Source organism: Botryllus schlosseri, chromosome 7 (assembly GCF_051294905.1).
Source record: "Botryllus schlosseri isolate E-star chromosome 7, Bs_hap1, whole genome shotgun sequence".
NCBI lineage: Eukaryota > Metazoa > Chordata > Ascidiacea > Stolidobranchia > Styelidae > Botryllus > Botryllus schlosseri.
This window is the reverse complement of record NC_137242.1, coordinates 22,520,023-22,538,508: the sequence shown is the minus strand read 5'-3', so window position 1 is coordinate 22,538,508 and position 18,486 is coordinate 22,520,023.

The window sequence follows — 18,486 nt, the reverse complement described above, 5'->3', positions numbered from 1 at the left end:
CAGTCTTCAGAATTCGAGGGGACAATAGGGCCGCTTGTTTCTGCAGGTACGCTATTGCAATGAATAAGCATAGAGCAAGCATTATCCTTGTTGATTGCAGTACAATTTGCCGTCTAAAATCGAGGGTATTCGTAATGTTGAATTTGTATAGGACTATTTGACATTGATCTTAAAATTTAAGTGGGAATAGCAATTGTCATATGAGAGTAAATTTCAGTCTGAATTCGTTAGAACCTACCCTTACTTTACCACAATAACACGCTTCATATCTATACAATAATATTACTTCGGAGATAACCGAGTGCTTCAATCTATTCGCTACAACATTTGATAACGATCTACGCGTATGTAAGATACATTTAAACGTTTTTTAAGCTCCGGTCTCCTACATTTTTGGTATGAGCCAATTTCCTATTTGCCGAGCAGAACATCATCCCGCAACCTACCGACTTAGCGTTGATGCGTCATTTCGAATAAGGGAGAGATGATACGGAATAAAAGTTAGTTTTTACTTTATGCTCCCCAATCCCATTACCCAGTTACTAAACGCTATATCAGAGCAATCCTGCATTACTTCGATAATTGCATCCCCATTTCCATGGATTGAATATACACCTATATGGCTATCCTCTTCTAAGGGGATCGCTGAAAATTATTTGACCGTAACACTGCGAAATGCTCCGCAAGATACACATCTTAGTTGAAAACCTTGCATCTGACAAAGCTATTTAAAATGTCACTACACTCCATTATATATTCAATTTAGGAAATGTGTTAAGACTTGCATTGTCGCATGTAATTTGACGACCCGCGGTACAAAAATATGGGAAAATCTTTTATAGAATTCTTTTCGTAGCGTAAAGCTTTCGCAAAACTGTGAGCTAAATGTAATCCGTCCTGTCTAGTTACAATATGCCGCTAACAGCGTTTCCCTTAGTAAGAGAAAAGCGAACATCCCACGTCTTTTGTATCGACTGTCTAGTTTATTTTTACAATCTAAACTCTCTGCAAAACGCTGTAAGTTCTTCCGCAAATAACCGTTTGCTGTAGCTTTCTCTTCCAATCAATCACTGACAAAAATGTACCGCGGTGGTACCCGTCTGCGGCGTTAATAAAGAACGCCCCTTCTTGTAATTCCTGGTAAGGAACGATCGATCAGAATCTCGGACCATATTCGTTAGGAAAATATTATTGGCGTGTCGACTTGCATGAGATTTATACGTTAACCGTGGTATCGTCATTTGCGTAAAGCTACCGAAAACACACTTAACCTACTTTCGGAAAACATCTCCCTTCGATAAAAACAAGCCAGTTCTAAGAAATGTGGCCTTTCACTAGGCGATTCATAATCGTGCGAACGTATTTGCCGTCCACGGTGAAAGTGCATTTTGCCGCTTGAATTTGATGTAGTATATTTTAAGAAGGGATAAAGAGATAAAACTTTATAAGATACACGCATTACGGATATTATTGAAACAGCTATAAAGCAATATGATGCATTCGAGATGGGTTTATTTGTAATCACATAATTGTGTAAAGTCGTGCGGGTGGCGATGGCGTATTTTCGCGAACCACTCCTTCCAAGTTCGGTACCACTGTAGAGTAAGTCAGTAGTTCTCAACCCACTGTCCTCCGACAGGTGCCGGTCCGACAAATACATTTCAAATTTGTTTTCTCAACTGCAAATTGTAAGAGGTTTAAAACTTGCCCATCAGGTATAGAAATAAAACACTAAATTTATGAATTTAGAACGCTTTCTGACGAGATATATCGTTCACGCTCTACTTGCAACCTATCCCATGTCATAATAATGGTTTAATGCTGTTCCAGATTGTTTAAACGTAGCCTACAACTCGTTTGAAATTAAAGCTAAGAAGACTTTTAAATCAAAATCTGACGAAATTCGACAGTATGATAAAATCTACCAAAAAGCGAAGTCGCATTTCTTTCCGAAAGAACCCAGCAATCACTATCGAGTCCGGTGGTTTTAACAAGGCGTTGCCTTACAGAAACGTCGATAGAACCAAATAATGCCAACAATTTGTTTTCAATCTGAGGATGACGGCGTTTTACGGGCGGAGGAGGGCGCATATGCTATAATTATAATAGCTAGTAGGCCTCTATAGTATTGATTGGCGTTAGGGTACGTTTGTATAGGTTTTAAGTTTAAGAAACACTATTTCGTTCAGAGGTTGCTGTTGTGATGCGTCTAAACGTATACTAGGTATAGGATAAATCGACCTTACGTGATGGCGGCTCACATTTGTCTTACGAAAACGGGTAATGTAGAGATGCTATCGGCGTAAAGTGTTGTTTTAGACTTACAATTCGCTCATCACAGCGCACCTGGCAGTTTCTGTATTCCGTCAATACTAATGAAGTGATTACTCACTTAGACTCGGTTCTTACTCCGCCAAGATTTTGCCTGGTTTACGTTTTACGGTTCGATGGAATTACGCTCGCACCTTCTTGCGCAAAACACAAACAACAATATGCCCTGAACGGCGAACGCGTCTGAACTGTGCAGTCGTACGACAACAAATGAAGATAAATAACTGAATTTGGAACCGAATCGGGGTTACAAATATACGTTGTTCCAATGTAACATTGCGCAACTTCTATGCCGGTTTGCGTGCTGTAATGTCGTAACTTGGCGATTGCTGGACAAGAAGTGTGGCGATGGCGAATATATAGAATCTGACCGATACCGAAAAGTAGCATCTTCACCTACAACACCGATGTTTTCTGTCGACATTCCAAATATATGGCATATTACTTACGGTACGTTTCCAAAACTTCAGGGCATTTACCTAAACAGCTTTACAGTCATTGCCATGTTTAAAAAGAGATCAAATAAAATACAAACGCTACATCTAGAAAGATGTATGCAATAACAAATATATCAATATTCCCAGTCTAGCATTCGCAGATTTTACAGTATTATTATATATTATGTAAAATTGCCATTTTTTCACCGCTATGAGCGATACCCAATGGGTATTACCCATATTTCATTAAAAGTGTGATTTCGATTAATTATGGCCGAATCGATTATTCGGTCTGGCTCTACATATAACAGCTAAATCTATCCCGTGGTGGTCATCGAGTCACTATTATCATTAATAAATCAGCAGCCATTCGAAATATCTTCATTTGTCATGCTGGATATGAGCTTGCTGCAATAATCTATTGCAGTTATCTTGGCTCGGGCGAGACCTAGATAAAATTCCAGTGTAAGAAGGAACTTAAATAATAATCAGACTTTCATGATACCCTGCAAACGTACTAAATGCCATAGGGGTGTACTTGTACAGTTACACACTACCTATACGCCTAACCACAAATGTGGGAGGTGAGAACATCCTTTTGCCCACGCTGTGCTTGTTTTATTGTGTGTGATTGCAAAAATGTAATATGAAAAGGAATCACCATTCACCATGTCCGTGCAGTTCAAAGCCAAGTTAAACCTCATAGAAATGGCTTGTTTAATTAGGAACGCAAATTACATTGTCAAAGAGGTAAATACTCTTCAACTGGTATCATGATCTGGCGTAAAATCATTCTAAGTATAAGTAATGTATTTTTAAAATCCTTCAATTGACGAATACACGCTTCTTATCATTATCCACACCGCATTGTACAGTAATAAAGGCTTGAAAAGTCACACCATTTTTAGCGAACAAAGCATCATATGAAAATATGTTTCTGCGATAGCGATATCGTCTATAGGTGGCACTCCGTTTACTATCTTTAACCATATCGTTTATGCCTGTATATATGTATGCTGTGATGCATTGTGCAATATCCAAGCATATATTATTTCTCTTGCATGCCGAGGCGGGGTATGATGTATGAACTTCATTTGCGTATGAAATCATCGCATTGATCAATTCTAACTGGATTTGTGGACCAGGGTGGGTCTATAATGTATTGGTGTGCAATGTGCACAGTACATTGAGAACGTCAGAGTTGGCTGAAAATATAACTGTCCAAATTGCGGTTTATAGTTTTTAAAATATCTTTTCAACCGCTGTTGAGACCCGGAGGAGCCACGCTGACACTGACGTAAGCGGCACAAACGTTTCAGATATACATCATTGTCCTCGGCTACAAGCTACCCCTGGCCGACTAAATATACTTAGACACATGCTGACTTCATAGTACTTCTCATCGGTTTCGTTCCCCTCTTCCACTTGTAGTAGTATTGACATGTCTTAGAGGAATTACAACTTCATCTTGTAATTGAGTAGACATGTAAGGCGTTACTTGTTCTACTTCAGTAGAAAAGCTGATCACTTCAACCACCTCTGGTTCATAGTAAAATATTATGGCAAATCAGAAACCGCCTGAAAATGTAAAGGTTAATTATATTCAGAACTGTCGAGGCGTCATGCGAAACACGAAGCCTCAAAATCATTTTTATGTCTACACATTATCCGAAGTAATGATCACTGCACACAATAGTATAAGTATACATTGGTTTTCCAGTGCATCCCTAATGTTGTTACAATACAGGGGCGGGCAACATACGGCCCGCGATGGGATTTTGACCGGCCCGTAGAGAGTTTCTACCCTGGAAGTGAAATTCTATTCTGAAAATATCGACAAAGTTATGCGTCATAGAATGAATCCAAGTTGGCCAGCCTGAGACATGTGGACATGAAACTACTTGCCCTGTTCGGATCTACATACATTTTCGACCATGAACATTAACGAGACACAGGGCTGCGTTCCAATGTAACTGATATTCACGTGCAGTCTTTATTACGGATTGCTACATACGACATGCAGTCAGACCTTAAAGAACTTGTTGACAACTTTGGCCGAGCACAGATGTCTGATTGACTTTAACAGCTACTGAACAAATTCATTGAACGCAGTTTATGGTCTCTATGCTTTGAACCTAAACTTTACATTAAATACTATTTTTCCTTGTAATTATTAGAAGATATAGTATATTTGGCCTAACAGTTAAAATGCCAACCGCCAACAGTGATTGTAAATTAAGTCAGTTATTGCAGACATAGATCAGTGGTTCCCAATCTGGGGGCGCGAAGAAGAGGTCAACTGAAAAAGATTTTCGCGCTCTGCGCGATTTACCTCCAATGCACGCGTGTATCTCTATGTATAGACCGAATTTCATATTCTTTAATTCTCTCATTTCATATTTTTCAATTCTCTCACCAACAGTCAAAACCTTCCATGCCCTCAAACAATCTGTTGAGGTTGCTAGCATCACGGTTGGATTTTACTCTTGAGCTACTCTATCGTTTCGCCGGACAGCTTTGTTGCGGTTGTTTTCATCCAAGCAGTCATCTTACAAGTCGCATAATTAGCTTTGGTTTAAAGAGAGGTCAAGCCTGTAGCACAGTGGTTCCCAACCTTTTTCGGTGGCAGGGCAAAATTTAGAATTTCAGAGTATGGTCGGGGCCGCACGAATACCAGGGCAATGAAAGGAACCCAGTATAGTCACCAAAATATGAAAATTCGCATTATTCCGATCATTCGCTTGACGCCATTGGCCATTGTGTTGCCTCGCTCCCGTTGTTCAGAACAATCAACATTTGCTGACTATTTCGGAGTAGTTTGATTGACCTGGCGAGATTTCAATTCGTATTTTTGGAATCAGTGCGACACCTCCTTTCGATAAACACCGTCATATCAAATTATTCGGACGCTTGGGTCGCGAGCTATAGGACTACCAATTATGCTGTTTTTCGCCGGCTAAGCAGTACGCATCTCGGCGTATTCAATCGTGAGTCACTTGTTGCACATCTATCCGTTAATTAGTTATCAATACCCAGGGCCGTAACAGCACCTCGTCAGCCCACCCCCCAAACGTTGCTCTTGGCCCCCTCGGGCTAGATGGCTGTTTACCGCTATTTATCATCTAAATCAGAGGTGTCAAACATACGGCCCGCGGGCCGCATCCGGCCCGCCAAACCATTTCATCCGGCCCGCGAGGTCCTTCCGAGTAAATTGAAATAAATATTGTATTATCCAGTACATTTCTAACAGACGTCCGAGATTTCTAGTAATAAACACTTTGACGTAAATAATCCCTAGAAACAGCAAATGTCGAACAGGATCATTGATCATAGGCCACATAAAAACCACCTTTCGGCAGCGTTGAGTTCTCACTGAATTAACTATCAAGAAAAAGTCGATTATATTGACACTCTGCAAGGCGAAAGCGTGCACACTCAGCTTACAGTTTTCTGGAAAAATGAACCAAATAATAGTTATTCAGAGAGGTGTAAACGACGATTCGAACCCATTGCAAGTAAAATACATAGAGAATATAAGACTTACACGAATAATATAATTGGAATATTTCAATGATCACACTGATTCATACCTTGAACCTAGAAGATCCCAGCCCTGGCCTCAAGAGCAGAGGTTCTCAACCCGCGGGCCGCAGGCGGCCCGCAGACGGTTATTTTGCGACCCGCGTCATCTTTCATTATAAAAGCAATTTCTACTGGCACGATATTGTTACATAATAATTTAGCTATTTAGCTTTCTTATTGCACCGTCTCTGTCTCGTTTGATTACTGATTCTTTGATGTATTCTGGTTTCTTGATATATGCTCGAGTGTAGACTGTTATTGTTTTGAATCGGTATTCGCCTGGACTCTGGTTCAAGACAATTCCGTTGTGTGGTCACTTTTAAAGAATGTTTCATTCACCGCGAGCGGTTTGAACAGATACAAGAACAAGGAAGGGGAAATTAAACAGCGGGAACTGGGTTTGTAAGTCTGCGTGGAACAGTTATTTTGCTTTCTCAGATATAAATTGAAAACTCGATTTGACATGTTTGTCGAAGATCAATTGTCGTAACGAAGTGTAGAAGCTTAAAATTATACCGCGACACTTTCTTCTGAAGTTAGCCTATACGTATCGCCTGGTGTTAGAAAAAACTTTGCTAGCTAAGTGTCAAGCCCACCAATCCATATTCCGAGGCATTATTAAAATTGTCGACGATGTTACAGACGCATGGTTCAAAATTGCTTGCAATATCGCTAAATCCATGTAATTTGCCACAGAAGGTGTCATTTGAATAAAACTTAAACATACTGTGCGAATATTCGCTGCTTCCATAATTTAACAGCAAGGATAACATCACCTGACAAATGTTAAAGCTACAGTTGTCTGATTGAACCGTAACTAAAACAGTTACAGCAATGTCAGTAGATCTTTCATCGCATGTTCTGAAATACGTTGTCGCGTAAACAACTTTATAGCATCAGACGAATCCGCTGACTCCACAGAGACTGCAAAGCTATTATTAGCTGAGTGATTTTTATCGGATTAGAAATGCTGGCATGGCAAACGCTGGGAGGGCCAAGCGAAAAACATCAACTTAACAAAGCTGACTCCTATCTGTACGACCATTAGTTCAGGGCTCCAGCCATGGAAGGAAAGGAGTAGAGTTGATTGATTTGTTCAGAAATGACCCGAACGCCAGACTTCTTCTCATATCACTGAGAGCTCAATGTGATAATGGCCTTTGTAACGAACAAGTTACCGTAATTATATACTTGCTCGCTCACGTGTTGAAACAGAGAGTTCGGTCCTCTGGTGGAAGGGTTTGAAGATGGATATACCAACTTGGCAACTGATGCAATACACGCTCAATGACGGGTTACTTGCGCCGCTGGAAGATAATATTCTCACAGAAAACAACAACTGAAAACTTACGAACACTGCTTTAGAATGCATAAAAAATGTACCATACGACCGTATACGACTGGTAAATAGGCTGCAGTAGCCTAGATTTACTAGTAGCCCACAAATACATGGAAATAATGTTGTGCGGCCCGCAACGTCATTTGCTGTTAAAATGCGGCCCGTTATACAAGGGAAGTTGAGAACCCCTGCTCAAGAGGAACCTGAAGGACGAGTTGGCGATGTAAAAATAATGAAAAAAAATTCCAACGCCCGCATTGACAATCTCTTGTATTCCTCACCACGAATATGTTGGGCGAACGACGCATCACGATTAAAACAAGAGGGCCATGTAAATATTCCAACTATATCGTCGTTAGAGCTACTGGTTTAGAGGTTTATATGTGTATTCAATCGGCTGATCATCGTATTTTTGCCAATTCGATGGTTTGACAATAACGGTGTGGCTCGAATAGAGCCCACATGATCCGTGATGTAATGTGTAATACTATTTTATATTGCGTTTGATAATGAAGCATCTCAGTGCAAAACAAAGGTATGGATTTGTAACATATCGGGATCATTTGACTGGTCCGGCCCGCGAGCGATCAAAACTTTTTAATCCGGCCCGCGACTCAAGTTGAGTTTGACACCCCTGATCTAAATCGAGTGTCCGTTCTAGGCAACTTCTCCCGACTAATCGCGCTAAGCGCGAAAAATTTCTATAATTCATGATTGAATCGGTCAGTATAATCGGGAATTGAAAATATATTGGTATCAATTTTTATCCTCTCTCTCCTCACGTAATCAGATTGACCGGTTGAGCAGAGTGAGTTGTGTTTGAAAAGGTAGGACCACTCAATAATAATATAACATCTTCGGGCGTATACCCGTTGGCAGGAACGAAACAGCACTTCGTCAGGCCCATCAAAACACTTAGGTCTTGAGCTCCCATAGGGTGATAAACCAACCCCCGTCCCGTTGTTCGCTTCTGCCACGAAACCAGGATAACCGTTCAGTGAGCCAGCGTGGAGCGCGAAAATTTTCGATAATTCAAAATAAAATAGGTCAATAAGATCGGGAATTGCATATATGTTGCTATCAATTACTTGTCCTCTCTGCTAACGTAATTAGATTCACTGGTAGTGGGCAACTATTTTTCTCCGCGGGCCAAATGAGATGCAGAAAATATTTTAGCGGGCCGAGTCACAAATTTTAGCTGTGTTCTCCTGTGTACTGATTTTATTTCCTAATTGAAAGCAGTGAATTACACTAAATCGTGGTCAGTAGATGTGTTGATATTGGGGAATGAGAAAGTGACGGTTAATTACCAAAAATATTATTATTTGCCGTCATATTTCGAAACAATGTTAAACATGATACATTTTGAACTCTCTTTAAACCCCTATCCGCGTTTTTCTATCAATACATTAAAATGTATTTGGAATGGCAGAAACAGCACTTCGTCACCCCCCGAAAACGTTGGTCTTTCGCCGCTAATAGAGTTATAAAGCAAACTTCTGGAGGGCGTGCCCCCCCCCTTCCCAGCCCATACCCACAGTCATCGGGATGCACGGTTTTAACACTGCGTCCGAGCGAGATTTCTTGTATACACTAATTGGTAGCGCTGGATGCTCTAATCGCGCGAAGCGCGGAATTTTTCCATGATTCAATCGGTCAATAATAATGGAAATTGCATCTATATTGCTATATCTTTTTTACAGCCCTCATCCCACGTACTCAGTTTTGCCGCTAGAGTTGAGTGCAGTGTTGTCTTCGAAATATTCGGGAGGGCCCGTCGGTATAATTACTTCGTCACATGTTGTTATTTCGTGACTTCCCGTCTGCTACGTGAAAAAATATTGAAATCGTGAAAGCGTACTAAACTAACAGGCGCACACGCTTCCAAATTGGTATTTTCTTCACTGCCAAATATTGTCTATATGGACAATTGGGCATCGTGGTTTTCGTTCATAAGGGCAGTGTTTTTTGGCCCATTTGCGTTTTCTCGCTGTCGAACTGTTTTCCCTTTACTTAGTTAATTTGATCAACAGTTCCAATTACAGTGCCTACTCGGAGTCCCGTGTTGGCCTAAACTTCATATGCCATGGCACGATAATGGCTAACGCCGAAATACCCAATTCTATAAACAATTAGTTTCTTAATCGCGCGTAACGCGAGAAAAATTTGAAATAAGCTGCATAACTTTTCAAAAAAAAAACTCTATAATTTTTGTTCATTCACGATATAATTTTGGGCCCCCTTCCAGTTGGCCCGTAATTGGGGGTTCAGGTGCAGCAGTTACGGTCCTGGGGATACTATAAAGCTTATTGTCTTGGTTGCTGGCTTCCGAGCAGTGTGCATGTGCAGCTTGGCGAAGTAGCATTGCTGTTGAGCCAAGCTTGCAGTTCTTCCGAAATTCGCCGTTCCTTGACCGATTGTATATGCCTTCGTGTTTTTGTCATAGAACCGACTTAAATTATGCTCCTTAACATGGCGACGTGCTCGGCACTAACGACTAAATAGACGGTTTTACCCCTGACTCGAGTAGACAAATATTTATTCCTCCGGACCTTCTTTGAATTTCAACTTTCGGCTTTCTTTCTTTTGACATCTTTATGCGTGATGATGACTCATAGAAATCACGGGCACTGATTGACTTGTTTTATGAATTAGGGATTTGGAAATGCGTGACGTAACAATTTGAAACACAGACCATAAAATGCGTAATGTGACAATGACAACAAAGAAGGTTTGGTGACTTCTTGTGACGGCATAATTTGCTACATTGACTTTATTTTAAGCTGCGAAATCGCGGCATGGTAATGTACAGACTTGATAGTAAACGAATTTGCGGTTAGTTTAAACATCCTATGGTTTTAGAGCACGCAGCAACATTAAAAATTTGGTTTTATATTTTGAATTTCAAGCGACCTTTCGCGGGCCGCACAGAATAGCTTCACGGGCCGCATTTGGCCCGCGGGTCGCACTTTGCCCAGACCTGTTATATGGCCTAAAACTTTATATGTCTTCGTGCGTCGTGACGCGGTAATGGCCAACGCCGATATGCCCACTTCTATAAATCTTGCGTCTTTTATCTTGGTGGAAGAGTATGCAATAAGAAGGTACTTGGAAACTTGAAATAGGATTGAGGCCTCTGAGAAGCAATACCGCTGATGTAAAGACAGAATAAGAGGTGCGCTAAGGTAGCCTACTCAAGATAGTAGTAGTACTACAGTCATCTCCCGATTAAGTACGCACCCGTTCAAGTTCGCATCCCAGATCACATTTGCTGGGTTCAACTTTTCCAAGAATTTATTTATTTCAAAAAGCAAGCACAATAACTGCATGCCAGGAAAAATTTAACGTCAACCTTACAATAGCTCACTGTTTGAAAATGTGCTAAGTCATGTGATGCAGATTTTGCATTCGTTGTTGCTTGGCTTCCAACGTCACCTGTCTCAGTTTTCGCTGAAAGCATTCAAAAGTAATTTTGAGATCACTGTATCATAAGCAACTCCTGCTTGATCTTGTAAGGCAGAAAACTGCAACTGATCCTCAATTTCAAGCACTTTGATATAAAGTAGTCCAAAGCCATGAAAAACGATGCTGTTCTCGACAGGTGCACAATCGTTGCTTGCGCTGCCAAGTCGTCAGTGTCGTCATTGTCAGTCTGCATCGTTTCCAACACATCATCATCAACATGCATAAATCCTTCTTTCAGACATAAAATGAGCTTATTAATCGATGAGGATTGGTTTGATTTGTTTGAAATAAGGTCAGAAGGTCATTTTTTAATAAGGATAATCATGTTAGTAGTGTAAGTACACGCTGGTGAGAGGTAAATAAAATAAATAAACAAAGACACCGGAAATCAGAAAAGCTGCATTTCGGAAGTCACAAACGCTGCATTTTGAGCTGCCTGGTGGTCTAAAATCTGCCTATCGGATTTCAGAAAAGCTGCATTTTGAGCTGTGTGGTACGCTAAAAGCGTCCTAAATCGTTTCGCAAAATATAATAAATGTAAGATCTGTCCCAGTAGGGTGCCAGTAATCTTCTCACGCACCACTTCAGCTAACCTCATTTCCCACGACCACGCTTGTGATTGTTGCCCTTGAATGGAAACTATCGGCGAAGCCAGATCGCATTGTTGCGCGTGTCTAGAACAATTCAGCTCTTAACTTTTTAACAATCGACGTTTCTAGTTCTAATTTAATCATATTTCCTTCAATTTTGTTCCGAAATCTTTTTTAAAAGGCATTATCTTGTTGCTCTAATCATTATCTATCCTTTAATATCACTAATATTTAGAAATTCCAACAAAAAATGTTGAGTACCGATACTGGTATTCTCACTAATCTGGCCATAGCCGCCGTTATCAAATTCGGCCTATGTCCCTTCTTCTAGTTATTTATAGGCCCTCATTCTAGTTATTTTCTTCTATTAAGAATGCTAGTTCCTTCTTAAATAACGTTTCGTCGTTTGAATTATCGAATTTTTGCATTCTTTTGGCAATTTTCTTCAATATCTTCCCGACTGTTGATTTTAGGGTCACGTTGTAATCTTTCACTTTTTCATTAATTTTGTCAAGGCCGAATATTCTCTTCATTATTTCTCTTTTGATGATACTTATTATTGTCCAATCTGTTTTGTTTACAATATATTCGTTGTAAAATATTGTATCTTTTTATTAAATTCTTTTGTTGCATCAGTTTTTTGAGTCTGCCAAATATGCTTCTCGCAAAGCGACATTTGATAAGTAGGCTATGTGCACAAGGTTTTCCTCTTTATGGCCACAGAATTTACAATCTGTTATCGTTATCCTCTGTGACCCTATGTTGAAGATGTTCATTCTGCGTATTTCTTCATCCAAGAAGTATCCCTTGGCAGCCACTCTTAGATTCGTGACTCTCTCCTCATTCGTTAGAGGATTCATATTTCTGTTTTCCGTTGTTATTTTTTTCTCGTCAATCTGTTTTCCTGATTCTAGGGTTATTTCTGGGAGGTCTGGTGCGTTCTGGATTCTTATCCTCTCACATATGTCTTTGTGCTCCACGTCTGCCCATTTTTCGTTGTTCCACTCGAGTTTATTCGCTGTATACGGAGGATGCGTTTCCACTCTTTTGTGACAGATTCGCTGTGAGGCGATGAGTTTGTATACAACTTTTTATTTATGCTCTTGAGCTTCGAGCCCAGTACATAGATGGCCTCATGGTGCCAAAACTCTTTTGGCTCTGTCAGATTCTTTATTACTTTATATTATTCAATCTGGCATTGGCCTACTTCTATATTGCTTTTTATGCATGTTATTTTTAGGTTACCCATCCGTTCTCTGGAGAGCAAATGTTTCCTCTTTATTGCTTCAATTTTCTCTGGGGCCCAGAGAAACTTGAATAGGAGTGATTGTAAGGGCGTCTTCACACTGGAGTTTCCGAACCGATTCCGAAACAGTTATCGTAACTAACACTGTTCACACTGCCTAAGATTTACCGAAATATTTACGAAAACGATTTTGTTCATACTCAGTGGTGGCCCTACTAACGGGGGGCCCTGGGCGAGACTGGCGGTGTTACAGAGTGTTTCAGCTACTAGTGCGAGCTTGCAATTCGTAGTAGGGTCGTAGCGCAGAGTGGATATATTATACTGCCCTTTTGGATCAGATGGATAGAGGCTAGAATAAACTTTTTGGTAAAGTCAATGATCGATCGCCGCCGTAAACAACGACAAAGGAAGTTGAAAAGACGGGGCCAAATCATGGCAATTGTGGGCGAGGCTGTAGAAGATGATGATGCGATGCTGGCAGCTGGATTTCTGCACAGATTGAAAGGCGTAACAAGGAGTATGCACTGTCAGCCTAAGCCCAAAAAGTATTTTTGGGAACGGGTACTGGACACGTGGCTCGTAAAGTGGAAAAGTATGGAAGTATGGAAAACACATTCCATACCATACTTCTGAAATTTCCATACCATACCATGCCCTGCCCCTGGGAGCGATTGTACCACTCACTGAATTCGCCATGGAAGACGACAGTATTCCGGAAATTAGAGAATGCAATTATCACCGTCCGCCGACAGACAGTGAACTTGACACTGACAGCGGAGCGACCACGGATACTCAGTACGTTCTACTTTTGTATACTACGTGCGTAGACATAACAATATTCTTTATCGATATGGTATAACAGTTGGCTGGCGACGATTACGATCGGAATACTGTTATTTTAAAGCTTGACCAAGGACAAATCCCCGGCCGAATACGAGCGAGCATACAATACAAGGGAAACACGCAGGTGTGTGCGCCTAGTCTATCGCGGAACGGCCCTACATATACAATACACGGTACTCATCAAATACATCTTGCGTTTAGTTGGTACCCGCAGCTCACAGGGTTAATAACGACCGCGAGCGACCGGTCCGAAGACGAGTAGTGAGCATTTACTATACGCTTATATTCATAATTGCAGCGCTTCATATGAATACGTGGATGAATACTACCATTACTGGGTGGAACAAGTCGACTGTATTTCCGGACTCAAAATAATCATTCGCAGAACTCGTAATGCGACGCCACGATGAAATCACGATCTAATATTCCGTATTCGTTCATTCGTTACTATTATTCCGTATGAAACCTATGAAATTAAAGGTGATGATCGTTCGATAGCACAATGGGATGACCAACATAATGCCGATAATAACGCCAGATCATGCGAGCATAAGTTTCATGAATGTTTGTGTTGGTATAGTTTGCATAATAGCCCAGAACGCATTCGCCGTCAATCGCTTTTCACACTAACTGCAATACATTGACATGAGCACCTTTACACAAGTGACGCGGTCGCGAAACATACGCATTGATGCGAGTAGTCATTAGACAAAAACGTGCTAGGGTTAGGGTTACCATATTTCAGCAACCCAAATTCCGGACACTCTTTAGCGCCCACTAGTGGATATCAAAATGAGTTATGACGTCACATTAGCAAAGCTTTGCTCATAGACCAGAGGTGGTCACGATCCAGTTCAAGAGTATGTGGCTGTGCGTTGCGTAGCCAGGACCGAAAGCACATGTTTTCAGCCTCCGAAATAAACAATGATTTTGAGCCCACACTATAGGGTAATCGATGCAACTTCTGAATGGGGGGTGGTGCTTGCTATATGAATCTGGTTTCTATATGCCTCTGGTCGTTAAATTATTCGAATGAATTCTGTCAATAATATTGGTCGTTCCATATATTACTATATAGATACTACTTTTCGCCAGGGCATGGTATGGTATGGAAGTATGGTTTGGATCGATATTTTGGTATGGAATATGGAACAATGCAAGTATGGTATGGAATGGAAGATTTGAATCTATGGTATGGAACGACATTTCCATACTTCCATACTTTGATGTTTTATACATTTTATCGTGAACTGTGCAAGTTTTATGAAGCGTACGTTGTTCGCTGTTCACGCAATACGATCGCTTTTGTTATGTGTGAACGTGAACCATTGGACGCTGTGTAGTAACAAATACACGCTTGTGCAAAGGTTTTAGGAGCACTTACAATGACATGATTTTGTGGTGTAATAATGATAACAGTAATGTTGATCCTATATTCTATTGAGTCTAGACACGACGTGTACTAGCATAGCCTATCATGTGACGCAATAATTGGTAATGTAGGCTACTCCAACTACCTCATTCCTTGAGTGACGACAACTTACAAGCAATCATTATGCAACGTACTAAATGCTCAATGTGATTGATAATTACATTTCTTCTGAAACATTGTCCGCACATTTATACTATTTACATACCGAGATATCTTATTGGCAGTGGTGGCTTTTGGGGTGGGCGAGGTGGGCGGTCGCCCGCCCCCCCCCCTGGTCGAAGGGCCCCCCTATTCGGATTATGCGCTTTTTTTTCAAGGATAATAACGAATAAACATGGAAATCCGTGTACCAAGCAAGAATATGATTCTGTACGGATGTGTCTATCATAGGGTTGCCATATTTTTGTGAAGCAAATTCCGGACACTCTTTAGCGCCCCTAGCGGATTTTAAAATGAGGTGTAACACATTGGCCGTCAATATGACGTCACACTAGCAAAGCATTGCCCATCGACTGTATACACTATACAGGAATGAAGTGGAACATAGGTCATGAATTGGGCCATATGTAATGTGAGCTCTGGTGATTGCTACTTGCTAGGGTTAGCAATAGATGACTCCACGGGCCGGATGAAATCATCGGGCGGGTCGTGTCTGGGCTGTCAGGATTGCGTTTGACAGCCCTGCTATACAGTTAGGTCGGTGCGGCTATCTGTTTATGTGTTTTAATCAGGTCCGCAACAACATTTCTTTCTCCCCTCCCTCCCTTCCTCCCAAAAAACACTGATCTTGGGCCCACCATAGGGTAGTCGATGTAACTTGGTGGGCACTTACTGTATGCATTTGGCTGTTATATTTTATGTATGAATTCTGTCAATAATATTGATTCTTCGATATATTAGCCTACTATAAAATGCACTAGCACAGGGGCTCTCAACCTGGGGGCGCGCCCCCCTTGGGGGGCGTGAAACATCTGAAGGGGGCGCGAAGAAGCAGTCACCTGAAAAAAATTTCGCGCTTTGCGCGATTTGCCTCCAATGCAGGCGTGTTTCTCTATATAGACGCAATTTCATATTTTTTATTCTCTCATCAACATTCATAACCGACCGCGACCATACCACCAAACAATCTGTTGGGGTTGCTAGCATCCCAGTTGGATTTTGTGATATGAAGATAAGGGGGGCGCGAAATTTCTCGCGAAATTAAAAAGGGGGGCACGTCAAAAAAAGGTTGAGAACCACTGCACTAGCAGGTTGGAAATCCGGTGATTTCCAACCTTTTATGCTCGCGACCTCATTTCCCACTAGAAAATGTTCCGTGGCAAAGCTCAAAACTTGATGAGCAGATTACTAAAAAAATTCAGCTTGCCCAAACTTGCACACGGCATAGGAAGCTGATTACGTTCAACATCATCGCGATCTCCAGATAAAGGCGGATCCCAAGACGACCCCAAGATTTGGAGCCACTGTATGTGATTGAAGCATCCAATCAGCCTTAACCAACTCTAGGAATATACCGATAGCTTATTGCGATTACAATCAGACTTATTTCAGTAAATAATGGTTATTTATATTTATTTTGATTGCATTTTTTTGCGAGGGTGGTGCCTGAAGCCCATAATAATATCCTTATACGTTGCAAACTCGCGCGTGGCGTGAAGAACGATTTTGAATAGCATAAATCTGCTTGAAAATAATATTGTTTATGTTGATTTACGAAAAACTTTTGAGCCTGCTTCAAGCCTTCAAAATTCCGGACATTTAGGCATATTTTAGAAATTCCTCCCGGACGCAAATTTTTCAGTGAAATTCCGGACATGTCCGGGAAATTCCGGACGTATGGCAACCCTAGTCTATCATCATCAAATCTCTGCATTTGTTAGAAAAGTCCCGTATCCCGATGATGATCACGTCTCTGCATGCGGTAGAATTACTTAGTCTTGATGTATAGTCTATCCTTAGACACATGCAATAAAAGACATAGCCGAATTTAGCACCTGGCCAAACCTTACCGCGGGAAAGGGGGGTCTGAGCCCCCCAGAACCAACGGTTACATACTTATAGGGGGCCCCCCGGTAAGTCTCGCCCAGCCCCCCCCCCCCGTTCGTAAGGCCACCACTGCTTATTGGTCATATTTCAAACGCTCTCGCATTAGGATTATAGATCAGGGAGTGGGATAGATATAGTTGGAAATTCTCGCCACGCTAACCCCAACCAAATACTGTACTAATAATCACGCAGATCGCTGCAGTATTGATAGTCTGCAACTGTGATATTATATGGGTGCGCCTATATTATAAATTATTGGGCGAATAGTTACTTCAAACTTGCATGTGCGTCATGCCAATGTACCGGAAATGCGATGATATTCTTATGGAGCAGGGGCGGGCAACTTTTCAAGTTGGCGGGTCGGATATAGGAAAATTAGGAACTTGGCGGGCCGGATTGCTCAATGGATAAATTATTCGCCCATATGTACAAGGAATAAATCGTATTTATTGAATGTATTTTATCGACAGCAACGTCACTTCAAAGCCATTTCTCGCCCAAAATGACAGTACAATGTGGATTTGAGAGCAGCATTGTCCACTGTCCACTGTCCACTGTCCACTGTCGTATGACTTGACTTGACTCGAGTCACTTTGCAAAAATGACTTGACTTGACTTGACTCGGAGCTTCAGAAATCTGCATTGACTTGTGACTCGGAGCAAAATTTACGAGTCAATTTCAAGTCATTAAGTAAACAGTGTCGATTAAATCAATGGATCTTTTGTATGTTCGGATTGTTCAAGATACGCCGGTGTCACTTGTGAGAGCCATCAGTCATTCACTGATTGCACGTTACACTGATCCTCCATTGTTACATCACAACTAATTTGACCGCAAACGAAACGATCACAGTTTAACGTAGCAGATTAATATAATAGCAATGTGTCTCAGTTTCTTAGACGGCTCAATGCTTACGTTGCGCATTGCTCAGTTTTGCCAACCCTCTTGTATGATTTAAATCGAACAAATATAGTCTGTGCGTTTATATTCTTACGGACGTGTAGATGGGTAGTGTAGGCTATTGTACCAAATCAATGTGTTTCAACTTCTCGGGGCTTCGTATTCGCTTCGTATTTTGGCTGATTATAACTGACTGTAGCATGTAACTGTACAGCTACTCACGCATTCTAATAGCAGTTGTACGTGTGCGTGGGCGATGCAATGTTGTTTGTTT